This window comes from Entelurus aequoreus, linkage group LG09 (genome assembly GCF_033978785.1).
Source record: "Entelurus aequoreus isolate RoL-2023_Sb linkage group LG09, RoL_Eaeq_v1.1, whole genome shotgun sequence".
Taxonomy (NCBI): domain Eukaryota; kingdom Metazoa; phylum Chordata; class Actinopteri; order Syngnathiformes; family Syngnathidae; genus Entelurus; species Entelurus aequoreus.
Genome location: NC_084739.1, coordinates 65,447,467 through 65,470,511, shown reverse-complemented (window position 1 = coordinate 65,470,511; position 23,045 = coordinate 65,447,467). Strand labels below are relative to the sequence as shown.

At 38.6% G+C, this 23,045-nt stretch overlaps 1 long non-coding RNA gene across 1 annotated transcript in view; it reads right to left on the bottom strand.

The window, feature by feature from the left end:
• Window positions 1-23,045, bottom strand: part of LOC133657629 (uncharacterized) — a 256,487-nt gene that overhangs the window by 23,743 nt on the left and 209,699 nt on the right. The window contains exon 14 of the long non-coding RNA XR_009827305.1: window positions 5,832-5,907. This is a non-coding gene — a long non-coding RNA (uncharacterized LOC133657629). The remainder of the gene's footprint in view (window positions 1-5,831; window positions 5,908-23,045) is intronic.

The following is a 23,045-nucleotide window of genomic DNA, read 5'->3' as shown; positions in this document are numbered from 1 at the left end:
GATCAAATCAACGTCACAACCTGACATTGAATAAACGTCGTCAAAAAGCATGTCGTGTTAACGTTGTATTTGTGTTGTAGAATATTGGTTGGAAAATGACCAAATTTCAAAGGTCAAATCAACGTCAGAACCCAACAATAATACAATGTCGTCAAAAAGCATGTTGTTTCAACGTCATGTTTGAGTTGTAGAATATTGGTTGGGAAATGACCAAAATTCAATGGTCAAATCAACGTCAGAACCCAACAATTATTCAATGTTGTCAAAAAGCATGTTGTTTCAACGTTGTATTTGAGTTGTAGAATATTGGTTGGGAAATGACCAAAATTCAATGGTCAAATCAACGTCACAACCGGAAATTGAATAAATGTTGTCAAAAAGTATGTTGTTTCAACATTTATGACCAAAACTCAAAGGTCAAATCAACGTCAGAACCCAACATTGATTGAACGTCGTCAAAAAGCATGTTGTTTCAACGTTGTATTTGTGTTGTAGAACATTGGTTGGAAAATGACCAAATTTCAATGGTCAAATCAACATCACAACCTGACATTGAATAAACGTTGTCAAACACTATGTTGTTTCAACGTTTGTGACCAAAATTCAATGGTCAAATCAACGTCAGAACCCAACATTGATTAAACGTCGTCAAAAAGCATGTTGTTTCAACGTTGCATTTGGGGTGTAGAATATTGGTTGGAAAATGACCAAAATTCAATGGTCAAATCAACGTCAGAACCCAACAATAATTCAATGTTGTCAAAAAGCATGTTGTTTCAACGTTGTATTTGAGTTGTAGAATATTGGTTGGGAAATGACCAAAATTCATTGGTCAAATCAACGTCACAGCCGGAATTTGAATAAATGTTGTTAAAAAGCATGTTGTTTCAACGTTGTATTTGTGTTGTAGAATATTGGTTGGAAAATGACCAAAATTCAATGGTCAAATCAATGTCACAACCTGATATTGAATAAACGTTGTCAAACACTATGTTGTTTCAATGTTTATGACCAAAATTCATCGGTCAAATCAACGTCAGAACCTGACATTGATTAAACGTCGTCAAAAAGCATGTTGTTTCAACGTTGTATTTGTGTTGTAGAATATTGGTTGGAAAATGACCAAAATTCAATGGTCAAATCAACGTCACAACCTGATATTGAATGAACGTTGTCAAACACTATGTTGTTTCAATGTTTATGACCAAAATTCATCGGTCAAATCAACGTCAGAACCCGACATTGATTAAACGTCGTGAAAAAGCATGTTGTTTCAACGTTGTATTTGTGTTGTAGAATATTGGTTGGAAAATGACCAAAATTCAATGGTCAAATCAACGTCACAACCTGACATTGAATGAACGTTGTCAAACACTATGTTGTTTCAATGTTTATGACCAAAATTCAATGGTCAAATCAACGTCAGAACCCAACATTGATTAAACGTCGTCAAAAAGCATGTTGTTTCAACGTTGTGTTTGAGTTGTAGAATATTGGTTGGGAAATGACCAAATTCCAATGATCAAATCAACGTCACAACCTGACATTGAATAAACGTCGTCAAAAAGCATGTTGCGTTAACGTTGTATTTGTGTTGTAGAATATTGGTTGGAAAATGACCAAATTTCAAAGGTCAAATCAACGTCAGAACCCAACAATAATACAATGTCGTCAAAAAGCATGTTGTTTCAACGTCATGTTTGAGTTGTAGAATATTGGTTAGGAAATGACCAAAATTCAATGGTCAAATCAACGTCACAACTTGACATTGAAAACTGTATTTTTCAGACTATAAGTCGCAGTTTTTTTCAGTTTAACCGGGGGTGCGACTTATACTCGGGAGCGATATATGTGTGAAATTATTAACACATTAGCGTAAAATATCCAATAATATTATTGATCTCATTCACGTAAGAGACTAGACGTATAAGATTTCATGGGATTTAGCGATTAGGAGTGACAGATTGTTTGGTAAACGTATAGCATGTTCTATATGTTATAGTTATTTGAATGACTCTTACCATAATATGTTACGTTAACATACCAGTTGGTTATTTATGCCTCATATAACGTACACTTATTCAGCCTGTTGTTCACTATTCTTTATTTATTTTAAATTGCCTTTCAAATGTCTATTCTTGGTGTTGGCTTTTATCAAATACATTTCCCCCCAAAAATGCGACTTATACTCCAGTGCAACTTATATATATTTTTTTCCTTCTTTATTATGCATTTTCTGCCGGTGCGACTTATACTCCGGAGCGACTTATACTCCGAAAAATGCGGTAAACATAGTCAAAAAGCATGTTGTTTCAACGTTGTGTTTGTGTTGTAGAAAATTGGTTGAAAAATGACCAAAATTCAGTGATCAAATCAACGTCACCACCTGACATTGAATAAATGTTGTCAAACACTACGTTGTTTCATTGTTTATGAGCAAAATTCAATGGTCAAATTAACGTCAGAACCCAACATTGATTAAAAGTCGTTAAAAGGCATGTTGTTTCATCGTTGTAGAACATTGGTTGGAAAATGACCAAATTTTAATTTTAATTTTAATGTACAGTATACTGTATATATATATATATACATATATATATATATATATATATATATATATATATATATATATATATATATATATATATATATATATATATATATATATATATATATATATATACACATATATACATACATATACATACACACACATACATATATATTTATATACATACATATACATATACTGTACATATATAGGTATATATATACATATATACTGTACATATACATGTATATTTATGTGTGTGTGTGTGTGTGTGTGTACACTCAGTCACACACACACACACACACACGCACACACACACAACGGTACATAAACACACAAATATATAGTTTTTTTCATTTAACTTGGCTGTTAATTGAAGCAAAACATTCATTGGGCTTTCTTGTAATTAGTGTGAATGACTCGCCACTATATTTAGATGGGATCGGGCTAATGGATCTTATGTTTGGATTGGCTTTCATTTAAATGCTTTTAGCAATTAATACAAGTTTAAAACCTTCTTGTCACCGTGTTGTTGTTCTTTTTTTTACCCCCCCAGTGACACTCCATGAACATGATGACAGTATTACAAGGTGACACATGTTTGGGGGCACTTAAGTATATCTAGTACATTCTCATATCAGGCTATAAAACATTGACAAACAAGTTTTACTTAGAAATATAAGATTGGATTTAGATGGCAGATGTAACTCATGGAAGGATCACAAAAAAATGGCCAAGTCTCTGCAAGTTTGTTTTGTTCGTCTGTCGCTTCCAAATAAGCTGCAAGAGGGTTCACTCTTTGCATCAGTGTCCGCGTTTGTTCTGTTGCGGGTATGAAAGAAAGGACGCGAACCCTCTACCAAATAAAATTGCTTCGAGATTGGTAAGCACAACTAGAATTATTCTGTACGTCAGGCGCACCGGGTTATAAGGCGCACTGTCCAGTTTTGAGAAAATGAAAGGGTTTTAAGTGCGCCTTATAGTCCAAAAATACGATATTCTACACTTATCTCTTATGTGTGACTGCCATCTACTGGTCGCACTTATCATTACACCACGTGCCAAATAAAATTGCTTCGAGGTCGGTAAGCACAACCAGAATTATTGCGTACGTCAGGCGCACCGGGTTATAAGGCGCACTGTTGATTTTGGAGAAAATGAAAGGGTTTTAAGTGCGCCTTATAGTCCAAAAACGCTATATGCTACACGTATGTCTTATGTGTGACTGCCATCTACTGGTCACACTTATCATTACACCACGTGCCAAATAAAATTGCTTCGAGGTCGGTAAGCACAACCAGAATCATTCCGTACATCAGGCGCACCGGGTTATAAGGCGCACTGTCGATTTTGGAGAAAATGAAAGGGTTTTAAGTGCGCCTTATAGTCCAAAAATACGATATTCTACACGTATCTCTTATGTGTGACTGCCATCTACTGGTCACACTAATCACTACACCACGTGCCAAATAAAATTGCTTCGAGGTCGGTAAGCACAACCAGAATTATTCCGTATGTCTGCTGCACCGGGTTATAAGGCGCACTGTCGATTTTGGAGAAAATGAAAGGGTTTTAAGTGCGCCTTATAGTCCAAAAAATAATATATATTTTTTTTAATTTGGCCACTTTTATGCTTGAAAATGTTTAATGTAAGTCAAAAATGTTGTCAAATAAGCTTTAATAATAATAATAATAATACATTTCACTTATAAGGCGCCTTTCTGGGCACTCAAGGATACCGTACAAAATCAAAACAATAAAATTAAATACAATTATTCACAATGAATACGCAGTCAGGAATAGGTGTGTTTTGAGTCTTGATTTGAAGAGGGATATTGAGTCTAAGTTACGAAGGTAATGAGTTCCAAAAATGAGGGGCTGAGTGGCTGAAAGTGTCTGGTGGACACTTTAAATAAGGGTACACGGCTTTAAACGTGGTAAAGCCGCAATAATTGAGGGGCGACCGTATTCCTGGCTTGCTACAAAACTGCCACTAACTTCTCATGGGATCAGGCTAATGCTGTTACGATCTGTGGCCCGGATCTTGTTTTGTTAGTTTTTGTTAGTTTTGGACTCCTTCAGTTCCTGTTTTTGTGCACCCTTGTTTGTTTTAGTTACCATGGTTGCTTATTATTTCCACCTGCCTCTGATTGGTGTTCGGGACGCTCACCTGTTTCCCGAGCACTAATCAGAGGCATTATTTAAGCCTGCCTTTGCCGGTCAGTCGGCCTGGCTTCATTGTTTTCCGTACGCGACAGGTTACGTTAGTATTTCTTGTCTCCTAGTTCAGTGTTTTTCAACCACTGTGCCGCGGCACACTAGTGTGCCGTGATATACAGTCTGGTGTGCCGTGGGAGAATATGTAATTTTACCTATTTGGGTTAAAAATATTTTTTTCAAACCAGTAATAATAATCTGCAAATGTGTCGGTGCTGTTTAGAGCTAGGCAGAGTAACCGTGTAGTACTCTTCCATATCAGTAGGTGGCAGCAAGTAGCTAATTGCTTTGTAGATGTCGGGAACATGGTTTGTCGTGATCACAATATGCAGACGACAGCCTGCAGGTCAAAATGTATCTAATGCTTAAACCAAAAATAAACAAAAGGCGAGTGCCGCTAAGAAAAAGCATTGAAGTTTAGGGATGGCTATGCAAAACGAAACTAAAACTGAACTGGTTGCAAAGTAAACAAAAACGGAATGCTGGACGACAGCAAAGACTTACAGTGTGTGGAGCAGACGGGGTCCACAAAGTACATCCAAACAAGACAATCAACAATATCCCCGCAAAGAAGGATAGCGACAACTTAAATAGCCTTGATTGCTAAAACAAAACAGGTGCAGGGAATAGTGCTCAAGGAAGACATGAAACTGCTACAGGAAAATACCAACAAAACATGAAAAGCCACCAAAATAGGAGCGCAAGACAAGAAATAAGACACCACACACAGGAAGACACCAAAAAACTCCAAATAAGTCACGGCGTGATGTGACAGTACTTAGAGACAAGTATAGTGATGCATGGTTGGTTATGGTTTAAATTCATATTCAACAATTGCGACGACTTTTTATTGTCAATATCGAGTTCTAATTTTTTAATGATTTCTGCTGGTGGTGTGCCTTCGGATTTTTTCAATGAAAAAAATGTGCCTTTGCTCAAAAAAGGTTGAAAAACACTGTCCTAGTTTATGCTTCCTGTGCTAGTTTGTACCTTAGCTTTTCCTTCTGCTTGCTTTCTGTTTTTGGTACGTCCTTGATTTTCGACAATGAAATCAAGTTCCTACCTGCACGCCTTGTCCGGAGTAGTCCGCCTGCATCCCGGGAGAAGGAACCCCGCAGAAAGATGCGACCCCACCACACCTAACAAATGCATAATGGGACAGAACGCTTTGGTTCAATTGGGTGTGCTTAAAAAGGTAGTAAAAAAAAAACAAAGGTTAGCCACACAGCAAAAAGCGAGGTGGATGGCTTTCCCGGTATTGATCGAGCGGGCCCGCTACGTCTCATAGAGATTCAAACAAGCATCCCGTGCGCCGGGGCAGGGATAAAACCAGCTCGCCTTGCAGAATTCAACGTCGCGGCCACTTCATTTTATTCTTTACCAAACGGGGGTTCACATTATCGCTTTTGGAACGAACGCCGCCTCTGACGGTAAGTGCCTGGAAGTGGGAGGAATGTTGCATCCACCACAGGCTCGCTCTGCGGGAAAGGCTCCAACTTCCAAACGCACCATTTGCTCCACGCTCACGCCGATGATTATTAATGCCGCCCTGAGGTGAAAGGCATGGAATTTACAAAGTCGAAATGCTGAATCCAGAGTATTAAAGTCTGCTACTGTGATGGGGAATTTATGTTGGGAGGGGGGGAAAAAAAAACGTATGTTCAGCGGATCTCGTCCAAAGCCAACACGTTATCTCTCGCCGTGCTCGTAGCCTCGATCACTTCTGGTGAGTAATTCGCTGACACGAGGAGAGCAAAGTCAACCTCTCCGCGCCGCTGAAGTTGGCGCTAAAGCCCGGCACCTCTTCAAAGATTCAACGCGGGACATTATTTAGTAGAAGCATTTAAGTCTCGTCTTAAAACTCATTTGTATACTTTAGCCTTTAAATAGACCCCCCTTTTTAGACCAGTTGATCTGCCGGTTTTTTTCTGATCGGGGGGGGGGGGGGGCACAATTTCGGTGACCACAGATGAATTGCTAGCTGTCCAAAGTCGGGACCCAAGGTGGGCCACTCATCTGTGCATCAGTTGTGGACGTCTCTGTGCTGCTGACCTGTCTCCACTCAAGATGATCTCCTGCTGGCCCCACTATGGACTGGACTCTCACTATTATGTTAGATCCACTATGGACTGGACTCTCACTATTATGTTAGATCCACTATGGACTGGACTCTCACTATTATGTTAGATCCACTATGGACTGGACTCTCACTATTATGTTAGATCCACTATGGACTGGACTCTCACACTATTATGTTAGATCCACTATGGACTGGACTCTCACACTATTTTGTTAGATCCACTATGGACTGGACTCTCACACTATTATGCTAGATCCACTGTGGACTGGACTCTCTCACTATTATGTTAGACCCACTATGGACTGGACTCTCACACTATTATGTCAGATCCACTATGGACTGGACTCTCACACTATTATGTTAGATCCACTATGGACTGGACTCTCACACAATTATGTTAGATCCACTATGGACTGGACTCTCACACAATTATGTTAGATCCACTATGGACTGAACTCTCACACTATTATGTTAGATCCACTATGGACTGGACTCTCACACTATTATGTTAGATCCACTATGGACTGGACTCTCACACTATTATGTTAGATCCACTATGGACTGGACTCTCACACTATTATGTTAGATCCACTATGGACTGGACTCTCACACTATTATGTTAGATCCACTATGGACTGGACTCTCACACTATTATGTTAGATCCACTATGGACTGGACTCTCACACTATTATGTTAGATCCACTATGGACTGGACTCTCACACTATTATGTTAGATCCACTATGGACTGGACTCTCACTATTATGTTAGATCCACTATGGACTGGACTCTCACACTATTATGTTAGATCCACTATGGACTGGACTCTCACACTATTATGTTAGATCCACTATGGACTGGACTCTCACACTATTATGTTAGATCCACTATGGACTGGACTCTCACACTATTATGTTAGATCCACTATGGACTGGACTCTCACACTATTATGTTAGATCCACTAAGGACTGGACTCTCACTATTATGTTAGATCCACTATGGACTGGACTCTCACACTATTATGTTAGATCCACTATAGACTGGACCCTCACTATTATGTTAGATCCACTATGGACTGGACTCTCACACTATTATGTTAGATCCACTATGGACTGGACTCTCACACTATTATGTTAGATCCACTAAGGACTGGACTCTCACTATTATGTTAGATCCACTATGGACTGGACTCTCACACAATTATGTTAGATCCACTATGGACTGGACTCTCACACTATTATGTTAGATCCACTATGGACTGGACTCTCACTATTATGTTAGATCCACTATGGACTGAACTCTCACACTATTATGTTAGATCCACTATGGACTGGACTCTCACACTATTATGTTAGATCCACTATGGACTGGACTCTCACACTATTATGTTAGATCCACTATGGACTGGACTCTCACACTATTATATTAGATCCACTATGGACTGGACTCTCACACTATTATGTTAGATCCACTATGGACTGAACTCTCACACTATTATGTTAGATCCACTATGGACTGGACTCTCACACTATTATGTTAGATCCACTATGGACTGGACTCTCACACTATTATGTTAGATCCACTATGGACTGGACTCTCACACAATTATGTTAGATCCACTATGGACTGGACTCTCACACTATTATGTTAGATCCACTAAGGACTGGACTCTCACTATTATGTTAGATCCACTATGGACTGGACTCTCACTATTATGTTAGATCCACTATGGACTGGACTCTCACTATTATGTTGGATCCACTATGGACTGGACTCTCACTATTATGCTAGATCCACTATGGACTGGACTCTCACTATTATGTTAGATCCACTATGGACTGGACTCACACTATTATGTTAGATCCACTATGGACTGAACTCTCACACTATTATGTTAGATCCACTATGGACTGGACTCTCACACTATTATGTTAGATCCACTATGGACTGGACTCTCACTATTATGTTAGATCCACTATGGACTGGACTCTCACTATTATGTTGGATCCACTATGGACTGGACTCTCACTATTATGCTAGATCCACTATGGACTGGACTCTCACTATTATGTTAGATCCACTATGGACTGGACTCACACTATTATGTTAGATCCACTATGGACTGAACTCTCACACTATTATGTTAGATCCACTATGGACTGAACTCTCACACTATTATGTTAGATCCACTATGGACTGGACTCTCACACTATTATGTTAGATCCACTGTGGACTGGAGACGGCAGGCAACTTAATGACTGAAAATGTCCGAATTGAGCCCAACTTTCTTTTAAATTTTTTTGTTTTTTGTGTTGTGCGAGTGACAATTTGGGAGGATGGGGGTCAGATGAAAGGGAAGTAGAAGGAAAGCGGGATCAAACGCCACACGCTTTCCCGTCTGCCTGCTTGTAGTGGGAGGGCATACATAGTGCATTGGATTCATATCAAGGTCTCCGTACACAGCCAGCACGCAGTGGCCTTATTATTCTTTACTTCAATAACAAACCCACGTCTTCCCCCCGCCCCGCCATCAAAGGCTCTCCACAAGTGAAGACACACACCATATATGAGGCATTCATCCGCCTTGAAATTTAAAAAACAAGCCCTTTGAACTTTGTCTTTAAGGTCTAAAACTATGTGCTTTGGCTGCTTTAAGGCATACGGTCATAATGTAAACAGAGCGGCCGAGCGTCTGTCCTCGATTAAAAGTAACTTACTGTCGTCAGATTTTAAATATTGGCGAGGAAAAAAAAAAGATGCAACGGAATGTCCATATGTCAAAGTTGTCATTTAAATACAATAAGTAGTCCTTTTTTGTGGTAATTGCGGCAGCTTTCTTAAAAAGGGCTTTATTTTTTCAATGACATTGAGTCAACTTGTGATTTTATGAAGTAAGTGAAGTGTGATATAGCGCTTTTCTCTACCGGATGGTGTCTCCCCCGCCACCCTCAGACACTGCGCGGATCAGCTGGCTCCTGTCTTCACTGACATTTTTAACACCGCTCTGGAGCTATGCCGCGTGTCGTCCTGCTTCAAGACCTCCGCCATTGCCCCTGTCCCCAAGAAAGCACGGATCATAGGACTTAATGACTACAGGCCGGTGGCGCTGACGTCCGTGGTCATGAAGTCCTTTGAGCGCTTGGTCCTGCCCCACCTCAAGGACATCACCGCCCCCCTCTTGGACCCACTGCAGTTCGCCTACAGAGCCAACAGGTCTGTGGATGATGCAGTGAACCTGGCCCTCCACTTCATCCTGGAGCATCTGGACTCCTCAGGAACCTACGCCAGGATCCTGTTTGTGGACTTCAGCTCTGCCTTCAACACCATCCTCCCTGGACTGCTACAAGACAAACTCTGCCAGCTCAGCATGCCCGACTTCCTCTGCAGTTGGATCAATGACTTCCTGACAGACCGAAGGCAGCACGTACGGCTGGGTAAGATTGTCTCGGACAGTCGAACCACGAACACTGGTACTCCTCAGGACTGTGTACTTCCCCCCTGTATACAAACTGCTGCACCTCCAGTCACCAGTCGGTAAAGCTGCTCTAGTTTGCGGACGACACTGCCCTCATTGGGCTCATCTCGGATGGCGATGACTCCGCCAACAGGAGAGAGGTGGACCGGCTGGCGTCCTGGTGCAGCCTCAACAACCTGGAGCTGAACGCTCAGAAAACAGTGGAGATGATCATGGACTTCAGGAAAGTCACAGCCATCACCCTTTTGTTACGTTTGTTTGATATATAGGACTGAAAATTACTTCATGTTGTGTTCAAAGTTTGACTAAAATCCCATTATTCATAATGGTTCACACATTGTTCCTTATGGAGAAATTTGCTCCAATAAAAACATTTTTTATTTACGCACCCTGTTCAAGAACCAATTACATTTTAAATCAAAGTTCCACTGGAAATGTGTTAATTACTGTCATGACGAGAAGGACCAGGTGTTATTTTGTGTTCATGTAATAAGGTGTCTTTTATTGTTTTATTATATTATATTGATTTGTTTTATTATATTTTATTGCTGTCTTTTATTAGTTTATTCTATTATAATTGTTTTGTTTTAGAGTATACTTGTTTCATTTGAAATGCTTGTAATTTGATTACTTTTTATTGCTTCTTTTTTATGTGCAGCACTCTGGAGAAAGTTGTATTGTTAATAGTGCTATATAAATAGAGGGGATTGGATTGGATTGACGGTGTCATTTAATTAATGAAGTTAAGGAGTTTTTTTTTTATTTCAAACTGAGTGCACCACAGGGCTAGTGACAAGTGTGTGTGCTTGTCAGCAGGGTGGCTGCCTACAAGGAGGACCGTCAAACGTGTTGTTGTTTTGATGTTGTTATCAAATAGAAAGTTGATCCATCACCCCTTTGTTATGTTTGTTTGATATACAGTACTGAAAAGTACTTTATATTGTGTTCAAAGTTTGACTAAAATCCCATTATTCATAATGGTTCACACATTGTTCCTTATGGAGAAATTTACTCCAATTAAAAAACATTTTATTTACGCACCCTGTTCAAGAACCATATACATTTTAAACTCAAAGTTCCACTGGAAATGTGTTAATTACTGTCACGACCAGAAGAACCAGGTGTTATTTTGTGTTCATGTAACACGGTGTCTGGACCGTCTTTAATTGTTTTATTATATTATATTGATTTGTTTTATTATATTTTATTGCTGTCTTTTATTAGTTTATTCTATTATAATTGTTTTGTTTTATCGTTTACTTGTTTCATTTTAAATGCTTGTAATTTGATTACTTTTTAGTGTTTCTTTTTTATTTGCAGCACTCTAGAGAAAGTTTTGTTGTTAAAAGCGTTATATAAATAGAGTGGATTGGATTAAAGGTCTCATTTAATTGGTGAAGTTAAGGAGTTTTTTTTATTTCAAACTGAGTGCACCACAGGGCTAGCGACAAGTGTGTGTGCTTGTCAGCAGGGTGGCCGCAAACAAGGAGGACAGTCAAACTTGTTGTTGTTTTGACGTTGTTATTAAATAGAAAGTTAATCCATCACCAACTTGTTACATTTGTTTGATATATAGGACTGAAAAGTACTTTACATTGTGTTTAAAGTTTGACTAAAACCCCATTATTCATAATGGTTCACACATTGTTCCTCCAATTTAAAAAAAACTTTATATACGCACCCTTACATTTTTAAATCAAAGTTCCACTGGAAATGTGTTAATTACTGTCATGACCAGAAGAACCAGGTGTTATTTTGTGTTCATGTAATAAGGTGTCTGGTGTCTGTCTTTTATTCGATATACTGATTTGTTTTTATTGTTATATTCTATTTTATTGTCGTCTTTTATTAGTTTATTCTATTATAATTGTTTTGTTTTATTGTTTACTTGTTTAATTTTAAATGATTGTAATTTGATTACCTTTTATTGTTTCTTTTTTATGTGCAGCACTCTGGAGACAGTTGTGTTGTTAATAGTGTTATATAAATAGAGGAGATTGGATTGGATTGGAGTTAAGGAGTTTTTTTATTTCAAACTGAGTGCACCACAGGGCTAGTGACAAGTGTGTGTGCTTGTCAGCAGGGTGGCCGCAAACAAGGAGGACAGTCAAACTTGTTGTTGTTTTGACGTTGTTATTAAATAGAAAGTTAATCCATCACCAACTTGTTACATTTGTTTGATATATAGGACTGAAAAGTACTTTACATTGTGTTTAAAGTTTGACTAAAACCCCATTATTCATAATGGTTCACACATTGTTCCTCCAATTTAAAAAAAACTTTATATACGCACCCTTACATTTTTAAATCAAAGTTCCACTGGAAATGTGTTAATTACTGTCATGACCAGAAGAACCAGGTGTTATTTTGTGTTCATGTAATACGGTGTCTGGACCGTCTTTATTTGTTTTATTATATTATATTGATTTGTTTTATTATATTTTATTGCTGTCTTTTATTAGTTTATTCTATTATAATTGCTTTGTTTTATCGTTTACTTGTTTCATTTGAAATGCTTGTAATTTGATTACTTTTTAGTGTTTCTTTTTTATGTGCAGCACTCTAGAGAAAGTTTTGTTGTTAAAAGCGTTATATAAATAGAGTGGATTGGATTGGATTAAAGGTCTCATTTAATTGGTGAAGTTAAGGAGTTTTTTTATTTCAAACTGAGTGCACCACAGGGCTAGTGACAAGTGTGTGTGTGCTTGTCAGCAGGGTGGCCGCAAACAAGGAGGACAGTCAAACTTGTTGTTGTTTTGACGTTGTTATTAAATAGAAAGTTAATCCATCACCAACTTGTTACATTTGTTTGATATATAGGACTGAAAAGTACTTTACATTGTGTTTAAAGTTTGACTAAAACCCCATTATTCATAATGGTTCACACATTGTTCCTCCAATTTAAAAAAAACTTTATATACGCACCCTTACATTTTTAAATCAAAGTTCCACTGGAAATGTGTTAATTACTGTCATGACCAGAAGAACCAGGTGTTATTTTGTGTTCATGTAATACGGTGTCTGGACCGTCTTTAATTGTTTTATTATATTATATTGATTTGTTTTATTATATTTTATTGCTGTCTTTTATTAGTTTATTCTATTATAATTGTTTTGTTTTATCGTTTACTTGTTTCATTTTAAATGCTTGTAATTTGATTACTTTTTAGTGTTTCTTTTTTATGTGCAGCACTCTAGAGAAAGTTTTGTTGTTAAAAGCGTTATATAAATAGAGTGGATTGGATTGGATTAAAGGTCTCATTTAATTGGTGAAGTTAAGGAGTTTTTTGATTTCAAACTGAGTGCACCACAGGGCTAGTGACAAGTGTGTGTGCTTGTCAGCAGGGTGGCCGCAAACAAGGAGGACAGTCAAACTTGTTGTTGTTTTGACGTTGTTATTAAATAGAAAGTTAATCCATCACCAACTTGTTACATTTGTTTGATATATAGGACTGAAAAGTACTTTACATTGTGTTTAAAGTTTGACTAAAACCCCATTATTCATAATGGTTCACACATTGTTCCTCCAATTTAAAAAAAACTTTATATACGCACCCTTACATTTTTAAATCAAAGTTCCACTGGAAATGTGTTAATTACTGTCATGACCAGAAGAACCAGGTGTTATTTTGTGTTCATGTAATAAGGTGTCTGGTGTCTGTCTTTTATTCGATATACTGATTTGTTTTTATTGTTATATTCTATTTTATTGTCGTCTTTTATTAGTTTATTCTATTATAATTGTTTTGTTTTATTGTTTACTTGTTTAATTTTAAATGATTGTAATTTGATTACCTTTTATTGTTTCTTTTTTATGTGCAGCACTCTGGAGACAGTTGTGTTGTTAATAGTGTTATATAAATAGAGGAGATTGGATTGGATTGGAGTTAAGGAGTTTTTTGATTTCAAACTGAGTGCACCACAGGGCTAGTGACAAGTGTGTGTGCTTGTCAGCAGGGTGGCCGCAAACAAGGAGGACAGTCAAACTTGTTGTTGTTTTGACGTTGTTATTAAATAGAAAGTTAATCCATCACCAACTTGTTACATTTGTTTGATATATAGGACTGAAAAGTACTTTACATTGTGTTTAAAGTTTGACTAAAACCCCATTATTCATAATGGTTCACACATTGTTCCTCCAATTTTAAAAAAACTTTATATACGCACCCTTACATTTTTAAATCAAAGTTCCACTGGAAATGTGTTCATTACTGTCACGACCAGAAGAACCAGGTGTTATTTTGTGTTCATGTAATACGGTGTCTGGACCGTCTTTAATTGTTTTATTATATTATATTGATTTGTTTTATTATATTTTATTGCTGTCTTTTATTAGTTTATTCTATTATAATTGTTTTGTTTTATCGTATACTTGTTTCATTTGAAATGCTTGTAATTTGATTACTTTTTATTGCTTCTTTTTTATGTGCAGCACTCTGGAGAAAGTTGTATTGTTAGTAGTGCTATATAAATAGAGGGGATTGGATTGGATTGACGGTGTCATTTAATTAATGAAGTTAAGGAGTTGTTTTTTTATTTCAAACTGAGTGCACCACAGGGCTAGTGACAAGTGTGTGTGCTTGTCAGCAGGGTGGCTGCCTACAAGGAGGACCGTCAAACTTGTTGTTGTTTTGATGTTGTTATCAAATAGAAAGTTGATCCATCACCCCTTTGTTATGTTTGTTTGATATACAGTACTGAAAAGTACTTTATATTGTGTTCAAAGTTTGACTAAAATCCCATTATTCATAATGGTTCACACATTGTTCCTTATGGAGAAATTTACTCCAATTAAAAAACATTTTATTTACGCACCCTGTTCAAGAACCATATACATTTTAAATCAAAGTTCCACTGGAAATGTGTTAATTACTGTCACGACCAGAAGAACCAGGTGTTATTTTGTGTTCATGTAATACGGTGGCAGTTGAGTACATATTGGACCGGGGACTCCGGTTCTTTCTCATGCCACATAACTTTTCATGCGTCTCAATCGAAAGCCATTTGCAAGCGAGTAACAACGTTGACTCCTTCGCCCTGAGTGACAATAACCAAGTTGTCCACATCCATTCTACCGAGTTATCCACCCGCAGCCCATAAAGGCGAAATAACGCCGAGGGTTTTACTCACAGCGAGGGGCGACTCCGGCGCCGGACCCGGGCAGCCATTGGAAGTGACAGGGCCGCCCATCATGCACCTCTAACGGGGTCAGGGGGGGGCGTTATGGGGACTTGATCCAGAGCGAGGCCAAAGGGACCGCCAGCCTTTAGAGTGGATGGATGGAGCTGCGGCGGGAAGGAAGGACGGCTTGATTACATCATTTTTCAGCAGGGGGGTGGAAAAAAAAGGCTCTGTAAGGACCTTTGGGCGGCTGGATTGACAGTCGGCCTCTCCGCTAATACATTTTGGAGTGATCTGTCAGAAGGAAGAAATTGCTCCTGTTGACCTATCTCGCTCTTCGCTAAGTGACTGGGTTGCGGAATAAATGAGAGGTAAAAATCACAACCGAGTTCTTCAAAGACGAGGCGCAGGCTTTAAAGTGTGACAAGATGGCATGTGAAGAAGGAGCCGGGGAAAGGGGGACGTGTCAGGAGTTAATCACACTGTGGCGTTTATGCGTCTGTCGCGGGGATGCTGTTTTGTTTTGCTGCCTTTTCCCTGGAAAATCCACAAAATATTCCCCGAAGGCACGCTGCGGTGTGATGTTGCGCCACCTGTTTTCAAGGCGCGCTCGCGCTCCCCGGGGCCCCTCGACAAATCATCTCGCTTGTTCCTCCTGCGGGGGAAGAGACACAGTCACTCCTGGGTTTTGGGTGTCATCACATCATTGCCGGGAGACGCCCGAGCAGACTCCGCGTTTCCGTCTGCCCCGGTTTTCCCAAAGTGAGAATAATGTAAGAATTAGGGATGAGGTTGCACTTGCAATGATTACGTTGAGTAGCGTCACGTTCGACATGTCCGAAAAAAGGACATCCGACACTTTCTCCATGTCCCAGCATTTACTGGTAGTCTGTTCACTTCCTGTGTATACATTTTAAATTAAATACAAATAAATACATTAAATAACTACATGAGACGTTTAATGCTCCAACGCTGACGTTGAACTGCAAGGCTGACTGAATGTATTCTGGATGTAAGAATAGTTTGATTGTTGAAGAGTTTGAATTTCCAGGAAAACCGGAGTTTAGTTTGGAACTTGGGAAAGTGTTAGTTTGGATGTGCAGGATGAGTGGAATGTGTTGATGTCGGAATGGTTAGAATAGGTTAAAAAATGTGGGAATTATGCAACTTGGAAAAAAACTTCCTGGAAATTTGGGAATTTTGGGGAAAGCAGGATTTTTGGGGTAAATGATTAGGAGCATGAATGTCCTGAATGAATTGGTTGGTGTTGGAATTGTTTAAATCGGGCAATAAATGTAAAAGTACTAAATGGTATTCGGGAATTTCGGGAAAATCTGGAATTTTTTTGAAAATGGTAAACAACTTGAATGGTCTGAATGAGTTGAAATGGTTGGTGTTGGATTTTTTTCAAATCGGTCTAGAAATGTTGAAGTAGTAACATGTTGAATTGAGTTGGTATGGTTTGAATGTTGAAGAGTTTGAATTTCCAGGAAAACCGGAGTTTGGTTTGGAACTTGTGAAAGTGTTAGTTTGGATGTCCAGGATGAGTGGAATGTGTTAATGTTGGAATGGTTTGAATAGGTTGAAAAATGTGGGAATTATGCAACTTGGAAAATAACTTCCTGGAAATTTGGGTATTTTGGGGAAAGCAGGATTTTTGGGGAAAATGATTAGGAGCATGAATGTCCTGAATGAGCTGAATTGGTTGGTGTTGGAATTGTTTAAATCGGGCAAGAAATGTAAAAGTAGTAAATAGTATTAGGGAATTTCGGGAAAATCTGGAATTTTTTTGAAAATGGTAAACAATTTGAATGGTCTGAATGAGTTGAATTGGTTGGTGTTGGATTTTTTCAAATCGGTCTACAAATGTTGAAGTAGTAACATGTTGAATTGAGTTGGTATGGTTTGAATGTTGAAGAGTTTGAATTTCCAGGAAAACCGGAGTTTGGTTTGGAACTTGTGAAAGTGTTAGTTTGGATGTCCAGGATGAGTGGAATGTGTTAATGTTGGAATGGTTTGAATAGGTTGAAAAATGTGGGAATTATGCAACTTGGAAAATAACTTCCTGGAAATTTGGGTATTTTGGGGAAAGCAGGATTTTTGGGGAAAATGATTAGGAGCATGAATGTCCTGAATGAGCTGAATTGGTTGGTGTTGGAATTGTTTAAATCGGGCAAGAAATGTAAAAGTAGTAAATAGTATTAGGGAATTTCGGGAAAATCTGGAATTTTTTTGAAAATGGTAAACAATTTGAATGGTCTGAATGAGTTGAATTGGTTGGTGTTGGATTTTTTCAAATCGGTCTACAAATGTTGAAGTAGTAACATGTTGAATTGAGTTGGTATGGTTTGAATGTTGAAGAGTTTGAATTTCCAGGAAAACCGGAGTTTGGTTTGGAACTTGTGAAAGTGTTAGTTTGGATGTCCAGGATGAGTGGAATGTGTTAATGTTGGAATGGTTTGAATAGGTTGAAAAATGTGGGAATTATGCAACTTGGAAAAAAACTTCCTGGAACTTTGGGAATTTTAGGGAAAGCAGGATTTTTGGGGAAAATGATTAGGAGCATGAATGTCCTGAATGAGCTGAATTGGTTGGTGTTGGAATTGTTTAAATCGGACCAGAAATGTAAAAGTATTAAATGATATTAGGGAATTTCGGGAAAATCTGGAATAATTTTTGAAAATGGTAAACAACTTGAATGGTCTGAATGAGTTGAAATGGTTGGTGTTGGATTTTTTCAAATCGGTCTAGAAATGTTGAAGTGGTAACATGTTGAATTGAGAAATGGTATTACGGAATTCCTGGAATTTCGGGAAAACCGGGAATTTTTCCAGGTAATTTCTTTTTTTTTTGGTCCTGATTAAGAGGAATGCTTTGACGATGGAACGGCAGTCATGGCAATATCGAACAAACAGAAGAAGTCTGGAGCTAAAGTCATAGAGAAGTATATTTAGCGCAAAAAAATATGACTAAAGTGGTAAGGCCATATTTTAATTTGCATTTTAATTTCATTAACAGTTTAGTTAAGGAACTTATTCATTATTCATTTAGTTTATTTTTTTTAGCACAACATAATTGTAAGTACATTTATTTTCATCAGTTATTTATGAATCCCTTCTTTGGTTAATACTTATTTTTCCAATCTGACCTAAGACTAAGGTGTATGTGTTCGATCAATAATAATTCTCGGTTTCATATCATTTGACAGGGTTGTGAACTGTAAGTAGGTTGGATATTAATACTGAATATAATTAAAATCAAGAGTAGGATTACTAATTAAGAGTTAATATTCGAGTGGGCCCCGAGGTCAAAAAGTTTGAGAACCCCTGAGACAACAAAACCTACTTTTAGTGTTGTGATGGCGCGTCTGGAATGATTGATTGAATTATTGATGAGTTGGTCTATTTATTTTGTCCGTGTTATGGGAGTGCTCTGCTGTTTTAAGGACCTTCTGCAAAAAAAAAAAAAAAAAAAAAAATCATCAAAGATCATCTTTGTGACAGCAACTCTCGTGTTTTTAGGAATTTTCTGCAAAAATTCCCCAAGTTTTGACCTGAAAGATTTGGCCCCGGAGCCACCAGTTGAATAGAACTTGTTTAGTAGCTCAGGCCCATACTGTACTGACTGTAGGAGCCATGGTCTCATCCAGTGGCCAATACTAGTGTAGATTTGATATTTGTAGTTAATCTAGTCATTGTCATGCTGGGAAATGCTCGATTTAAGCGCAAAAAATATGCTTTTAGAAAATGCGCCTTATATATGAAAAAAGATCAAAACTAGACCATTCGTCGGCAGTGCGCCTTATATGTGGAAAACAAGATCGAAAGTAGATCATTCATTGGCAGTGCGCCTTATAATCCGATGTGCTTTATATATGAAAAAAGATTTTTAAAAATAGACCATTCATCGGCAGTGCGCTTTATTAACCGGTGCGCCTTATATGTGAAAAAGATCGAAAATAGACCGTTTATCGGCAGTGCGTCTTATATATGGAAAAGATCGAAAATAGACCATTCGTCGGCTGTGCGCCTTATATATGACAAAAAGATCGAAACTAGACCATTCGTCGGCAGTGCGCCTTATAACCTGGTGCGCCTTACATATGGAAAAAAAGATTGAAAATAGACCATCCGTCGCGGTGCGCCTTATATATGAAAAAAAAAAGATCGAAACTAGACCATTCGTCGGCAGTGCGCCTTATAATACGGTGCGTCTTACATATGGAAAACTGATCGAAAATAGACCATCCGTCAGCGGTGCGCCTTATATATGAAAAAAAAGATCGAAACTAGACCATTCGTCGGCAGTGCGCCTTATAATCCGGTGCGCCTTACATATGGAAAAAAGATAAAAAATAGACCATCCGTCGGCGCTGCGCCTTATATATGGAAGGAAAAAAAATTAACTAGACCATTCACCGGCGGTTAATATATGGAAAAGATCGAAAATAGACCATTCGTCGGCGGTGCGCCTTATATATGACAAAAAGATCGAAACCAGACCATTCGTCTGCAGTGCGCCTTATAATCCGGTGCGCCTTACATATGGAAACAAGATCGAAAATAGACCATCCGTCGGCGGTGCGCCTTATATATGAAAAAAAATCGAAACTAGACCATTCACCGGCGGTGAATAAATGGAAAAGATCGAAAATAGACCATTCGTCTGCGGTGCGCCTTATATATGACAAAAAGATCGAAACTGGACCATTCGTCGGCGGTGCGACTTATATATGGAAAAAAAGATCGGAAGTAGAGCATTCATTGGCAGTGCGCTTTATATATGAAAAAAAATTGAAAATAGACCATTCATCGGCAGTGCGCCTTATAACCCGGTGCACCTTATGTATGTAAAAAGATCGAAAATAGAACATGCATCGGAAGTGTGTCTTATAAACCGGCACGCATTTTGTATGAAAATAGACCTGACTCGACCCGCTCATCGGCAGTGCGCTTTATTATCCGGTGCGCCTTATATAATCCGGTGCGCTTTATATATGGAAAAAAGATTGAAAGTAGATCATTCATCGGCAGTGCGCCTTATAATCCGGTGCGCTTTATATAATCCGGTGCGCCTTATATATGGAAAAAAGATTGAAAGTAGATCATTCATCGGCAGTGCGCCTTATAATCCGGTGCGCTTTACATATGAAAAAAATTGAAAATACACCATTCATCGGCATTTCTCCTTATAACCCGGTGCGCCTTATTTATGTAAAAAGATCGAAAATAGAACATGCATCGGCAGTGTGTTTTATAAACCGGTGCACCCTATATGTGAAAAAAGATCAAAAATAGACCGTTCATCGGCCGTGCGCCTTATAGTCCGGTGCGCCTTATATATGGAAAAGATCGAAAATAGACCATTCGTCGCCGGTGCGCCCTTATATATGGAAAAAGGATCGGAAGTAGATCATTCATGAGCAGTGCGCTTTATATATTAAAAAAAATTAAAATAGATCATTCATCGGCAGTGCGCCTTATAACACGGTGCACCTTATGTATGTAAAAAGATAGAAAATAGAACATGCATCGGCAGTGTGTCTTTTAAACTGGCACGCCTTTTGTATGAAAACAGACCTGACTACACCCGCTCATCGGCAGTGCGCCTTATAATCCGGTGCGCCTTACATATGGAAAAAAGATAAAAAATAGACCATCCGTCGGCGGTGCGCCTTATATATGGAAGGAAAAAAACGAAACTAGACCATTCACCGGCGGTTAATATATGGACAAGATCGAAAATAAACCATTCGTTGGCGGTGCGCCTTATATATGACAAAAAGATCGAAACCAGACCATTCGTCGCCAGTGCGCCTTATAATCCAGTGCGCCTTATATATGGAAAAAAGATCGGAAGTAGATCATTCATCGGCAGTGCGCCTTATAATCGGGTGCGCTTTATATATGAAAAAAATTGAAAATACACCATTCATCGGCATTTCTCCTTATAACCCGGTGCGCCTTATGTATGTAAAAAGATAGAAAATAGAACATGCATCGGCAGTGTGTTTTATAAACCGGTGCACCCTACATGTGAAAAAAGATAAAAAATAGACCGTTCATCAGCAGTGCGCCTTATAGTCCGGTGCGCCTTATATATGGAAAAGATCGAAAATAGACCATTCGTCGGCGGTGCGCCTTATATATGGAAAAAGGATCTGAAGTAGATCATTCATGAGCAGTGCGCTTTATATATTTAAAAAAATTAAAATAGATCATTCATCGGCAGTGCGCCTTATAACACGGTGCACCTTATGTATGTAAAAAGATAGAAAATAGAACATGCATCGGCAGTGTGTCTTTTAAACTGGCACGCCTTTTGTATGAAAACAGACCTGACTACACCCGCTCATCGGCAGTGCGCCTTATAATCCGGTGCGCCTTACATATGGAAAAAAGATTAAAAATAGACCATCCGTCGGCGGTGCGCCTTATATATGGAAGGAAAAAAATGAAACTAGACCATTCACCGGCGGTTAATATATGGACAAGATCGAAAATAAACCATTCGTCGGCGGTGCGCCTTATATATGACAAAAAGATCGAAACCAGACCATTCGTCGGCAGTGCGCCTTATAATCCAGTGCGCCTTATATATGGAAAAAAGATCGGAAGTAGATCATTCATCGGCAGTGCGCCTTATAATCGGGTGCGCTTTATATATGAAAAAATTTGAAAATACACCATTCATCGGCATTTCTCCTTATAACCCGGTGCGCCTTATGTATGTAAAAAGATAGAAAATAGAACATGCATCGGCAGTGTGTTTTATAAACCGGTGCACCCTACATGTGAAAAAAGATAAAAAATAGACCGTTCATCGGCAGTGCGCCTTATAGTCCGGTGCGCCTTATATATGGAAAAGATCGAAAATAGACCATTCGTCGGCGGTGCGCCTTATATATGGAAAAAGGATCGGAAGTAGATCATTCATGAGCAGTGCGCTTTATATATTTAAAAAAATTAAAATAGATCATTCATCGGCAGTGCGCCTTATAACACGGTGCACCTTATGTATGTAAAAAGATAGAAAATAGAACATGCATCGGCAGTGTGTCTTTTAATCTGGCACGCCTTTTGTATGAAAACAGACCTGACTACACCCGCTCATCGGCAGTGCGCCTTATAATCCGGTGCGCCTTACATATGGAAAAAAGATAAAAAATAGACCATCCGTCGGCGGTGCGCCTTATATATGGAAGGAAAAAAACGAAACTAGACCATTCACCGGCGGTTAATATATGGACAAGATCGAAAATAAACCATTCGTCGGCGGTGCGCCTTATATATGACAAAAAGATCGAAACCAGACCATTCGTCGCCAGTGCGCCTTATAATCCAGTGTGCCTTATATAAGGAAAAAAGATCGGAAGTAGATCATTCATCGGCAGTGCGCCTTATAATCGGGTGCGCTTTATATATGAAAAAAAATTGAAAATACACCATTCATCGGCATTTCTCCTTATAACCCGGTGCGCCTTATGTATGTAAAAAGATAGAAAATAGAACATGCATCGGCAGTGTGTTTTATAAACCGGTGCACCCTACATGTGAAAAAAGATCAAAAATAGACCGTTCATCGGCAGTGCGCCTTATAGTCC